This window comes from Gopherus evgoodei, chromosome 3, assembly GCF_007399415.2.
Source record: "Gopherus evgoodei ecotype Sinaloan lineage chromosome 3, rGopEvg1_v1.p, whole genome shotgun sequence".
Classification (NCBI taxonomy): domain Eukaryota; kingdom Metazoa; phylum Chordata; order Testudines; family Testudinidae; genus Gopherus; species Gopherus evgoodei.
Genome location: NC_044324.1, coordinates 46,377,810 through 46,391,955, shown reverse-complemented (window position 1 = coordinate 46,391,955; position 14,146 = coordinate 46,377,810). Strand labels below are relative to the sequence as shown.

At 42.2% G+C, this 14,146-nt stretch overlaps 1 protein-coding gene across 1 annotated transcript in view; it reads left to right on the top strand.

The window, feature by feature from the left end:
- Positions 1-14,146, top strand: part of SNTG2 (syntrophin gamma 2) — a 522,138-nt gene that overhangs the window by 269,901 nt on the left and 238,091 nt on the right. The window lies entirely within an intron of this gene.

Below are 14,146 nucleotides of genomic sequence, written 5' to 3'. Positions count from 1 at the left end.
GCCTTTAACATTCCTTTGTGGAGAAAAAAAATTATATGAGAAAATGACTGCATCACTTAATTTTAATAACATGGGGTAAACAAATATAAGCCAACTAGAATCTTTTTCCAGAACTGTAATTCATCACCATATGGTATGACTAAACCTGCCTAGATGCAAATGGCAGCCATCAACAATGCTGAATAAATATATGAATCAGTGTAATAAAATACACAATTAAAGCATTACACTGACAATCTCCCAGTCCAAATAACCTAAACAAGACCCTATGTACCAATTAAGCCCTGCACCAAGGATGGAATTTATCCCAGCATAGAGGGCACTAAGGTGAACTTCACTCTTAAAAATGCACAGTACAGGCATGGCAAGAAAATAAATAATAATAAAATAAAAAGTAGGCAACTAGGAATAAGGAGAATGCTCTAATCATAAAATAATTGTAATCATCCTAAATTGAAGTTTTCAATAAAAGAAAGTCCTTTAGGGCCATCATGGACACAACAGGTTCACTTAAAAATTGCATTTGTATGTTTAAGTTAAATAATCAGACACACAAATTTGTAACAATGTAGGTAATTTTTATAACTTCCATGCACAAATGCTGGGCTTTGTGGGAGCACTGGGTACATGCATGTTTTAGGGGGCACCTGTTGCACTCAGGATTGAAAATCTGTCCCTAAAAGACTCATATTGAAAGAGACCCTTTAACTGTATGTCTGAGGAAGGCAGTGAGTAGCATTGAAGAGGGGTTAGTGCTACACCATGACAATCCATCTCTCTGTCTACTGTGGAGCAGAGCTGCTGTAGTTCCCTTTTTGGGGATAGCCAATGGGCCAGCAAACAGTGTAGAACCACTTACCTACTGGTAAACATCGTGTGGGAGAACCTGTACATATCCATTGCCTACTGAAGCTTGGGGCTGAAGATTAGACTCTTCAGTCAGTCATAGACCATAGACTTTAAGGTCAGAAGGGGCCATTATGATCTTCTAGTCTGACCTCCTGCACAATGCAGGCTATAGAATCTCACCCACCCACTCTCGCAACAACCCCCTAACCTATGTCTGAGCTACTTAAGTCCTCACATCATGTTTTAAAGACTTCAAGGTGCAGAGAATCCTCCAGCAAGTGACCCATGCCCCATACTGCAAAGGAAGGCGAAAAACCCCCAGGGCCTCTGCCAATCTGCCCTGGAGGAAAATTCCTTCCCAACCCCCAATATGGCGATCAGCTAAACCTTGAGCATGTGGGCAAGACTCATCAGCCAGCAAACAGGAAAGAATTCTCTTTAGTAACTCAGATCCCACCCCATCTAACTTCCCATCACAGGACATTGGGCATATTTACTGCTAATAGTCAAAGATAAATTAATTGCCAAAATTAGGCTATCCCATCATACCATCTCCTCCATAAATTTATCAAGCTTAGTCTTGAACTCAGATATGTCTTTTGCTCCTATTGCTCCCCTTGGAAGGCTGTTCCAGAACGTCACTCCTCTGATGGTTAGAAACCTTCAGCTATGTCAAGTCTAAACTCCCTGCGTATGGATAAGTGTACAAACTAGTTATTTTGGCTGTACACTCCATACTAATATCCCATCCATTTTGAATTATTGTATGTCAACAGCACAGAAAATGACATTGATGATTATTACAAGATATGAGTTGCTGATCCAATTAGGGTTCTTTCTTACAGAATATCGATGGATACAAACATTCAGGGGTACCTCTAATAGCTACATTTTCCTTACTAAAAATCATGTTCAGCTTCAGTATAAAAGTAAAAATTACATACAAAGAGCATGAGAAAGTGGAAATCCAGACGTCCCACACATCATATTGGGAGATATAAAATCTCTAAATGATAGAAGTATCCTGCACACAAGATTAAAAAAAAAATCACTTCCCCCAAAATGTCAATACTTTCAGTTACCAGGATTATATTTAATCAAGGATTTAATACTAATGAGGCTGAGAGAACCTATCCAGGCACAACTGTCATTGGTGACCTTAGGGAAGGGCAGTTTCCTTTCTCTAAGATATCTTCTCTGTTTATAGGCGATACAAAAAGAGGACCATCCCTAGTAGTTTTCTTTAGAGTACAAACTAGACAAAAATATAAATATTTTAATCAGAAATCTGACCTGCCAGTTCTACCAGTTATCATGCAGAGAACTGCAAGGTGAAAGAATGATAGAGAAAGGCAGACTGATCTCAGGTAAATCTTCTGTATGAACATTCAGACATGCTCAATATGAACAAGAATTTGTGTATCCCAGGTGTTAATAATAATGAAATTGACAGCCTAGTTGGAAATATAGCTCTGAGAAGAGTAATAAGATGAGCTACTACTTGAAGCAAGTAAATTAATTTGAGAAATAGTGATATCATACTGTGATTTCTGTACTACTGAAAAGCCCTTGTGCTGTGACAGCTAGTCAGCCCAGCAATGTGAGTCACAGAGTAACCAAAAATCTCCACAAGCTATAAAATACATTTTGCATTTTTTTTATTTTGTTGATAAATATATACAGATTTAAGGACAACTTATGACTTGATTTAAATTTCACAACTCACTCTCTGCAGTAGCAAAACGCAATGCCAGAAGGTTCCAAGAATGTAGTGTGTGAGACTCAAATCTTGGCATGGTTAACAGTGCCTGAATAAGCAACAAAGAATCCTGTGGCACCTTATAGACTAACAGACATTTTGGAGCATGAGCTTTCGTGGGTGAATAACCACTTCGTCAGATGCATGTAGTAGAAATTTCCAGGGGCAGGTATATATATGTAAGCAAGAAGCAGACTAGAGATAACGAGGTAAGTTCAATCAGGGAGGATGAGGCCCTGTTCTAGCAGTTGAGGTGTGAAAACCAAGGGAGGAGAAACTGGTTTTGTAATTGGTAAGCCATTCACAATCTTTGTTTAATCCTGAGCTGATGGTGTCAAATTTGCAGATGAACTGAAGCTCAGCAGTTTCTCTTTGAAGTCTGGTCCTGAAGTTTTTTTGCTGCAGGATGGCCACCTTAAGGTCTGCTATAGTGTGGCCGGGAAGGTTGAAGTGTTCTCCTACAGATTTTTCTATATTGCCATTCCTAATATCTGATTTGTGTCCATTTATCCTTTTCCGTAGCGACTGTCCAGTTTGGCTGATGTACATAGCAGAGGGGAATTGCTGGCATATGATAGTGTATATTACATTGGTGGAGGTGCAGGTGAATGAACCGGTGATGGTGTGACTGATCTGGTTAGGTCCTGTGATGATGTCGCTGGTATAGATATGTGGGCAGAGATGGCATCGAGGTTTGTTGCATGGATTGGTTCCTGAGCTAGAGTTCCTATGGTGCGGTGTGCAGTTACTGGTGAGAATATGTTTCAGGTTGGCAGGTTGTCTGTGGGCGAGAACTGGCCTGCCACCCAAGGCCTGTGAAAGTGTGGGATTGTTGTCCAGGATGGGTTGTAGATCCCTGATGATGCGTTGGAGGGGTTTTAGCTGGGGACCGTATGTGATGGCCAGTGGAGTCCTGTTGGTTTCTTTCTTGGGTTTGTCTTGCAGTAGGAGGCTTCTGGGTACACGTCTGGCTCTGTTGATCTGTTTCCTTATTTCCTCGTGCGGGCATTGTAGTTTTGAGAATGCTTGGTGGAGATTTTGTAGGTGTTGGTCTCTGTCTGAGGTGTTAGAGCAGATGCGGTTGTACCTCAATGCTTGGCTGTAGACAATGGATCGTGTGATGTGCCCGTGATGGAAGCTGGAGGCATGAAGGTAGGCATAGCAGTTGGTAGGTTTTCGATATAGGTTGGTATTAATCTGACCATCACTTATTTGCACTGTGGTGTCTAGGAAGTGGACCTCCCATGTAGATTGGTCCAGGCTGAGGTTGATGGTGGAGTGGAAGCTGTTGAAATCGTGGTGGAATTTTTCCAGAGACTCCTTCCCATGGGTCCGGATGATGAAGATGTCATCCATGTAGCGTAGGTAGAGAAGGGGAGTGAGTGGACGAGAGCTGAGGAAGCATTGTTCCAGGTCGGCCATAAAAATATTGGCATATTGTGGGGCCATGCGGGTGCCCATAGTGGTGCCACTGATCTGGAGATATATATCGTCATCAAATTTGAAATAGTTGTGTGTGAGGATGAAGGCACAGAGTTCAGCAGCCAGTTGTGCTGTGGCATCATCAGGGATACTGTTCCTGACAACTTGTATTCCATCTGTGTGTGAGATGTTTGTGTAGAGAGCCTCTACGTCCATGGTGGCTAGGATGGTGTTTTCTGGAAGGTCACTAATGCATTGTAGTTTCCTCAGGAAATCAGTGGTGTCACGGAGATAGCTGGGAGTGCTGGTGGCATAGGGTCTGAGTAGAGAGTCCACATATCCAGACAGTCCTTCAGTGAGAGTGCCAATGCCCGAGATGATGGGGCATCCAGGATTTCCGGGTTTGTGGATCTTGGGTAGTGGATAGAATAACCCTGGTCGGGGCTCTAAGGGTATGTTGATTTTTTCCGGTGTTAGTGTAGGGAGTGTCCTGAGTAGATGTTGCAGTTTCTTAGTGTATTCCTCAGTGGGATCTGAGGGAAGTGGCCTGTAGAATTTGGTGTTGGAGAGTTGTCTGGCAGCCTCCTTGTGGTAGTCAGACCTGTCCATGATGACAACAGCACCTCCTTTATCAACCTCTTTGATGATAATGTCTGGGTGGTTTCTGAGGCTGTGGATGGCATTGCGTTCTGCACGACTTAGGTTATGAGGCAAGCGATGTTTTTTTTCCACAATTTCTGCCTGTGCATGTCGGCGGAAAAATTCAATGTAGGGCAATTTACCACTCCCAGTAGTCACTTTATAAGTGCACTGCTGTGGTAACCACTGCTTGGTGAGGCCCTAGCACAGGGGTCAGCAACCTTTCAGAAGTGGTGTGCCGAGGCTTCATTTACTCACTCTAATTTAAGGTTTCGCGTGCCAGTAATTTATTTTAATGTTTGTAGAAGGTTTCCTTCTATAAGTCTATAATATATAACTAAACTATTGTTGTATGTAAAGTAAATAAAGTTTTAAAAATGTTTAAGAAGCTTAATTTAAAATTAAATTAAAATGCAGAGCCCCCTGGACTGGTGGCCAGGACCCGGGCAGTGTGAGTGCCACTGAAAATCAGCTCGTGTGCTGCCTTCGGCATGAGTGCCATAGGTTGCCTGCCCTGTCCTAGCAGAATTATAGCAGTTAAGCTTGAGCTGAAGGAGCCTAATAAGGGTGAATGGCGCCTGTGCCCTGCACCTCCCTGTTCACCCCCTCCTCAGGAAAGGCCCCGTAGGTATACACAAGAGGCTACTGGAGTTGGCTCCACCTCCCAGTTCTGTCTGCTGCTTCTAAAAAAGGTTATCTTTTAATGGCTATTAAAATATACATTGGGCAAGGATGGAAATAATTATTTTGTGTCTTGTGCCTCATCTGTTTTATGTTTTTGTTTTTTTTTTAAAAGTCCCCTGCCTTGCATAGCTGATTAAGGACTAAGGGATGATATTTTGGAGGAATTTTTATTTATTTTATTTCCTTTAGACAAATATCCTAATGTAGCAGGGTGGTCACCAACTCCTTCCCTCAGGGGTTTAAAGACAGCCCTGGGAGAGGGCTGTGGTAGGGGAAAAAGCAGCTAGGCTGATTGAGGAAGTAGCCGCAGCTGGGCCATGCCTCAGTGAGGCCTCAGCTGGCCCTATATAAGAGACTGGGAGCCAGGAGCTCAACAGTCTCTCTCTGTTTGTAGAGGGAGATGGGCCTGGCTGCAGGGAGCTAGAAGCAGGGTACCTGGCTGCAGGGAGCTAGAAGCTGGACTGGGGAAAGGCAGAGGAGCTGGGGAGCTCCAGCCTGGAAAGCCACAGGCTGAGGCTTAGCAGAAGGCAAATAGGTAGTGGGGGCTGCAGAGGGCAGCCCAGGGGTAGGCAAAGGCAGCAGCGCCAAACCCAACCTTGCCGGTGATGAGTAGGCTGATACTGCAGTCTGCTCCAGGGCGTGGTGGCTAGATGATATCTGGCAGTAGCCATATACTGAGGGGAGGTGGAGATAGTGGGTGGGGGGTTCCCTGGGGAGAGGAAACCCTAAGACTGAGGGGTTACTGCCAGGGGGCAGTGCCCCAGATAACAGGGCACTGGCTCCGGGAGGGACACAGAGGCCAAGTAGCAGGCAGATCACCAGCCTGCAGAAGGTGCTCCGGGCTGGAAATTGAGCTAATTCCAAGGACGACCAGCAGGAGGCACCACAGGGGTGAGTGTGATGCGCTTACACCTAAGTTTCCCAGGAAAAAATGTGCCCTCACTTACACCTCATTGACTACAATATTAACTTCCTTCACTTTCTGATAGTTTATTCAATTCCTTACCCTTCCTAGAATTTCCTTTCTGGAGCCATATTCCAGGTTTCAGTTTGGTTGCTGATCTCAACTCAAGATGTCCTCCTTTCCACTGATAACAGCATAGCCCCATTTATACTGTTCCCCACATCCACTCACACACACCCAGCCACCCCGCCACACACACATATGCATGCATGCACACATCCTATAGAGTGTCAGTAGTGCTTTCTCTTACATTCCATGCAACCCATTTGCTACCTTAGTGCAGTCACTCAGGATATGTCTAAACTGTAACTAGACATTTTTGTCTGGTCCCTGCCAGCTGACTTGGGCTCAATGGGCTGTCTAATTGCAGTGTAGCTGTTCTGGCTTAGACTGGGGCCTACGCTCTGGGATCCTGCTTGGCAGCAGGGTCCCAGACCTCAGGCTCCAGCCTAACTCTGAATATTTACCACAGCTAAACAGCCTCTCAGCCTGAACCCCATTACCCTGAGTCAGCTGGCACAGGCCAGATATGGATTTTAATTGTAGTGTAGACATAGCCCCAGATGTCTCAAGAGAGGATCTGGACTGAAAAGAGCTGTTTCTAGTTGCACTCCATTCATCAAGTTTGCAAGTAGGAAGAGTGGAAAAATCCAATGTCATTAATTTCACCAAATTCTGATTAGCAAGATAGTGAGAAATGTCTAGGTCTTACTGACTCATTACTGCTCTTAAACACTCAAATATCAATAGCAACAAGAAATACATGTCTTCCTCCTTCAACTGACTAGGAGACTTCTCTCAGATGACAGCCTAGCAACTGTGATTGTTCTGTTTGTAACTTCCAAATTGGATTACTGTGACTAACTCAACTGAGAGTTCAGTGAGGGTGTCAGAAAGAAGTTCCTCGGTACCACATGCAGCAGTCCATTTCCTGTTCAGAATAACAAGCTTACTGTTTTGACCTCAGATGTTTAAAATATAATTATAGGTGCTCATCCAGTACTCTAATAAATTAAGACTCATGGTATAAACAAAAGGACTTCCTTTTACATATATCTATCTGAAGCCTACACCATCCTCAACAACCTTCACAAAGAGGGGGAAAACATATCACTAGTGTTTCATGTTCTCCATGGCCTCTCTCCTATGTACTAATTTTCCATTCATGACCTACCAAATGTATTGTACTTATTATTCAGATTGCTAGAGCTCTTGATAGCCAGAGCTCAAGGCCAAATCAACAAATTAATACAAACACACACACATTCCAAATAAAAATGATTACATATGAGAGACACTAATATCAGAGTCCACACTGGTCCAGCACAAATGTGCATTTTAATACCAGCACATAAATATCAGAGTGAAGATGTGTTAAACATGAAGTTGATTATATGAGATTGCATAAAGAATTTTCTCATGGATAAGTACAGTAAGTGGGAAGAGGAGGAGAATGTTCTTAAATTGACAGTGAAATATAATATTTCAAAACTTGAAATGGATGGTGTTAAAATTTGATATGGAAAAGGTTGTCTTTCCTGGAAATGATGGAATATCACATACAGAGGAAAACTTTGGCATAAAAGAAGGAAAGAGCTATCTCTGACTAGCTATCTAGATATTAATACAGTGCTCAGCGTGAGCATATCTGAACACTTTCTGGAATAAGACAGTGCATGAACTGTAGGGTTCATTGTCGGTGCCTTTTGGAAGAAAATATGAGTCATTCTTATGAGGTGAAAAGCTATGTCCAATTAGGAGCAAAGTGTTTTACTGTGTATGTCTAAAAGAGGGAAAGGTTCTTGGGAAAAGCGATAGTAATGTGATTTCTTTCTTTTGTTTTTTTTTGGGCAAAACCTCATTTTTAAAAAAAATATATTTGGAAAAAATTCATATGTTTGTGAATCTTTCTAGACAGATGCAACTAAAGGATTTTGAAGTGGAGAACTGAAAAATATAGATTTCACATGTTGTATGACACTGACTGATCTTTACCCACCTAAATTACTTTAGAAGGAATAAAATACGTCTGGTTATGATGTGCAGATATTTTAGGATAGCCAGTTAATTGATTAGATACAATATCTTTAGAAGGAAGAAATAATTACAAAATAAAGACAGACCTGATGGAAATATTTAATTGTAAGTTTTATTGCACGGTCCATATCTTTACATGCCATAGAAACCACTATATGCACTCCTGGTGTATTATTGATATAAATAGAATGTTTCCAAAATGGTGAATTTGATCCAAAAAGAAAAAAAGTGTAAGGGGTTTTACTTCCCCCCCCCATCTTTGCTTTTTTCTAGGTGTCTTTAGTTTTTTGCAGTTTTTTAGAAGCTTTGATATTAACAAGGATTTCCAGATTCCATTCTTCTTTCTTCTGAGATTACTGTAAAGGCAAGCTTTTGTGCAGTTTATGTGCAGATGACTATGTGGCACTTTTAAGTGTTGTTAATACCTTCTATCGTTGTACAACTTTTACATTATTACGTGATCATAAATGTTACTACTAAGTTTACTTATGGTACTGTATTATCAGATGAGTGGACCAATGGACTTATAGTGAAGATACCAAGAAAGGAACTCTCAGTGTTTGTAATAACTGGTGTGGTATCACACTTTTATCTTTGCCAAGCAAAGTATTGTGTAAGATCATAGTTCAGCATATATCAGAGGCAGTTGATAGCATTCTCAGAAAAGAACAAGCTGGTTTTTGGAAAGGACGTGGATGCACAGGCCAGATCTTCACTCTACGAAACATAATAGAACAACGCCTAGAATGGCAACACCAACTCTACATACATTTCATAGACTTTGAGAAGGTTTTTGATAGCATTCACAGGACCAACCTATGGCACATTCTGTGGGCATATGGAATTTCTCACCGTATAATCAGTGTCATCAAAACCTTCTATTTCAACTTTACATGCAGTGTTGATCACAGTGCTCTCCTGTTTTGACCTTAAAACTGAGTAAACCAGGAGTGTGTCATGTTTGCAATCCTCTTCAACATTGCCATCATCTGAGTAATGTGGCGTACAACAGAAGACATGCCAAGAGGCATTAAATGGACACTCTTGTCATCCCTTGAAGACCTGGACTTCGTAGATGATGTTGCTCTCCTATCACATACCCAGACCATATACAAGAAAAAACAACTCGACTCATTCAGCCAGCAAATTGGACTGAAAATCAACCACAATAAGACAGATATCATAACCTTTAATATTGCCTCACCATCACCAGTATGGATATAGGATTATGTTCACACCAATGTAGAAACATTCATATACTTGGGCAGCATCTTCAGTCAGGATGGTGGAACAAGCCAGGACATCTGGAACAAAATCAGTAAAGCCAGGAACACCTTCAAGAGTTTAAATACAATCTGGAAATCATCAAAATACAATACCAAAACCAAACTCAAGATTTATCAGATCTGCGTACTTTCAACACTACTTTATAGTGCAAAGTGCTGGGTAATGAGAAAATGTGACATATCCAAACTATCTTCATTCCATTCAACCTGCCTCAGAAAAACCCTCCATATCTTTTGGCCCAGAACAATTTCAGACCAAGATCTATTGACACAGTGCAGCCAAGAGGATATGAGCACCATTTTTACCATGAGGAGTTGGAGATGGATCAGTCATGTGCTTTGGATGGAAACTGATTCCATCACCAGAGTAGCAATAAGATGGACAGCTGAAGGCAAGCGAAAACAAGGCCGCCCATAAACAACATTTTGAAGAGCTGTGGAAGCCAAGCTGAAAAACCTGGGGCACAGCTGGGAAACCATTGAAAGATATGCCAAATACAGACAGGAGTGGAGGAGTTTCATCACTGCCCTAAATCTCAGAGGTGTAATAGGAACATGATGATGACTGTATTAGTAAAATGCACAATAGGTTTACTTTGCAGCCAAATAAAGAGATAAAGTTTCTTGCTCTCAATGAATTCACAATTAAAGGCTCCTGTGTTTCAAAGGATTCAGACCAGGTAGCCCCTAATATCTATATAGAATCTAAGTACTACTATAAAGGGCAATAAGGGTCCATACGTGTGGACTTCTTTTCTGAATCACGGTATAAATTGTATAATTCTTCTTTGTTTTTATTCTTGATATCTGCCATCTCCTGCACCCCTTCTTTAATTGTGGACTTGATTAAGAAGTCCTCATTAATCTGGGAAAAGTTGTGGGATGCTATATCTAAATCTGTCTGTTTTTAAAGTTCTTCAAAAATATTAAAATAATAATTATGCCTATATGAATCTTTTCTTTGCATCAGCACTGGTTTATTTTGTAAATAGAGTGTATTTCCTATTGGCCAAGCAGTACAAACTATTTCAACCATAGAATCATGGACTTTTCAATTATGTGATAGTTGCCCCAAATCCTCACTCCATTTCTGTGAGAGCTGTGGGACTGTAGTAATTTGACTGTTTACTGCTGTTGTACTGTGCATGTATCTGAGGGTACGTCTACACTACAGGATTATTCTGATTTTACATAAACTGGTTTTGTAAAACAGATTGTATAAAGTCGAGTGCACGCGGCCACACAAAGCACAATAATTCGGTGGTGTGCATCCATGTACCGAGGCTAGCGTCCATTTCTGGAGTGTTGCACTGTGGGTAGCTATCCCGTAGCTATCCCATAGTTCCCGCAGTCTCCCCCACCCATTGGAATTCTGGGTTGAGATCCCAATGCATAATGGTGCAAAAACAGTGTCGCGAGTGATTCTGGGTACATGTCATCACTCATTCCTTCCTCCGTGAAAGCAACGGCAGACAATCATTTCACGCCCTTTTTCCCTGGATTGCACTGGCAGACGCCATAGCATTGCAACCATGGAGCCCGTTTTGCCTTTTGTCACTGTCACTGTATGTGTACTGGATGCCGCTGACAGAGGCGGTACTGCAGTGCTACACAGCAGCATTCATTTGCCTTTGGAAGGTAGCAGAGATGGTTAGCAGTCGTTCTGTACCATCTTCTGTGCCATTGTAAATTGGCGATGAGATTACGGTTATCAGTCATTCTGTACCATCTACTGCTGTCATGGGTGCTCCTGGCTGACCTTCACTGAAGTTAGCCAGGGTCGCAAAGACAAAAATGGGAATGACCCCCCGGGTCATTCCCTCCTTTATGTTGTATCTAAAAATAGAGTCAGTCCTGCATAGAATATGGGGCAAGTATATTAGAGAACCAGTGTACCAGAGAAACAGAGAGCACAGCCGCTCTGTGTCAGATCCCACAGAAATGATGAGCTGCATGCCATTCTACGGAGTGCCCCTGCAACAACCCCACCCGTTGCTTCCCTTCTCCCCCAACCCTTCTGGGCTACCGTTGCAAGGTCCCCCCATTTGTGTGATGAAGTAATAAAGAATGCAGGAATAAGAAACACTGAATTTTAGTGACATAAAATGAAAGGGAGGCAGCCTCCAGCTGCTATGATAGTCCAGGCAGGACATTAAATGGTGGGGGGCAGAGGAGCCCAGCATCCTGCTGCTATGATAGTCCAGGCAGTACAGAATCTTTTCTTTAGTCATGCCCCCAGTTGCTATGATGAGGATGGTTACCAGCCGTTCTGTACCATCTGCCGGGAATAACCGGGAATCATTCCTCGTTTTACCCAGGCGCCCCCGGCCAGCCTCACCTGAGGCCAGCCAGGAGCACTCATGAGAAGTTGATGAGGACGGCTACCAGTCCTACTGCACTGTACCGTCTGCCACTGGGGAAGGGAGGGGAGAGGATGCTGCTGTTCAGTACCCTAGCACTTCATCTACCAGCAGCATGCAGTAGACATATGGTGACATTGAAAAAAGTCAAGAAACAATTTTTTTCACTTTTCTTTCACCGGGGGGGGGAGGAGAGGGAGTAAATTGATGAGATATACTCTGAACCACCCCGGACAATGTGTTTGACTCTACAGGCGTTGGGAGCTCAGCCAAGAATGCAAATACTTTTCGGAGACTGTGGGGACTGTGGGATAGCTGGAGTCCTCAGTCCCCCCTTCCTTGTTCCATGAGCGTCCATTTGATTCTTTGGCTTTCCGTTACGCTTGTCACACAGCACTGTGCTGTGGACTCTGTATCATAGCCTGGAGATTTTTTTCAAATTCTTTTGCATTTCGTCTTCTGTAACGGAGCTGTGATAGAACAGATTTGTCTCCCCATATAGTGATCAGATCTAGTATCTCCTGTACGGTCCATGCTGGAGCTCTTTTTGGATTTGGGACTGCATCGCAACCTGTACTGATCAAAGCTCCACGTTGGGCAAACAGGAAATGCAATTCAAAAGTTCGTGGGGCTTTTCCTGTCTACCTGGCCACTGCATCCAAGTTCAGATTGCTTTCCAAAGTGGTCAGAGTGGTGCACTGTGGGATACTGCCCAGAGGCCAATACCGTCGATTTGCGGCCACACTAACCCTAATCCAATATGGTAATACCGATTTCAGTGCTACTCCTCTGTTTGGGGAGGAGAACAGAAACTGGTTTAAAGAGCCCTTTATATCGATATAAAGGGCCTCGCTGTGTGGACGGGTGCAGCGTTAAATCGGTTTAACGCTGCTAAAATCGGTATAAACGTGTAGTGTAGAGCAGGCCTGATATAACATGTAGAGGCAGACATGCATCAGCAGTGAAACAAAGTGGTGGATTCAGCTCACCAAAGCATAATCAAAATAGTAAAATAAAATAAAATAAGCCCTGGTGAAAAGTGGAGAGTTTTGAGTTTGCCAGTTCACAAAGGGCTTTATACTGAGAGCCAACACTGGTTAAAAATTTAATCTGAAAGCATTCCCCCCCACACCACCACTACCTTTCATGGAAAATAAAAATGATTTATACCTCACATTGTGTTCTCCCAGAAAAAAACTCTTATTTTTTGTGTTTAATCCAGTTCTGAGCAGAGATGCTACATACCCTGTAATGGAATAAGCTCAAGAAAGATAGCCATTTAAACATTCTTGGCTTGAAACCTTGCACTCCACAAATACATTTGATGTTCTTGGCTACACACATTCAGGACCATGTGTTCGGAGAGCATTGTACCTGCTCATCAAGGTGTTCACTAGAGCATAGATGTCAAGCAAAGATATTTTTGAGTGGAAACCCTTCACGTATTATCAGTTCCTCAAGAGGTCTCCTGTGTGGTGGCTCTCATACGATAACATTACCTATCATGTTAGAATGGGTCTCATATTTTTCTATTGCACAAAACAAATACCCTGAAGACTAAAGCATGGGCTTCAGAAGAAAACTATGCCCTCATTGAGATGGATAATATTTTAACAGACATTTAACAAACTCATTCAGTTCATACAAGGCAGCTCTATGGACATGCAGAAGCTGAATGGTTCATCACATTTGAATAATGATTCCTAACATAATTTTTTAAAATTTATGAACAATTCAGTTAATATTTATGTGGCTTTTTAGTTATAGTCTTTTTACTTTTGCCTGTCTTTTTTCCTCTTATTATTGAAAAACAAAGATTGACAAAAAAAAGATGAGATGTATCTTCTCTGAAGATGCCATCTGCATGTGATTCTCACTTTTGGGGCTGTGACTGTAGTCCTTTGTCCAGTCTGATGAGCCATACAGGAGCTTGTTTTCACTCTTTATGCTTCTGAAGCCACAGGTCACAATAGGTGCTGAATCATGAGAGAAGAGGCATCCCTGCAATTTATTCAGGAGCAGTCCAAGGTATGTTGCTAGAGTGTGAGTCTCTTGTTCCTATTTTGAGCCCTGAGTCAGGAAAACATCTGTATTCAGGATAACATTTAAACTCATGTTTAAGTCTCCTTGAAGTGAAAGGGATTTA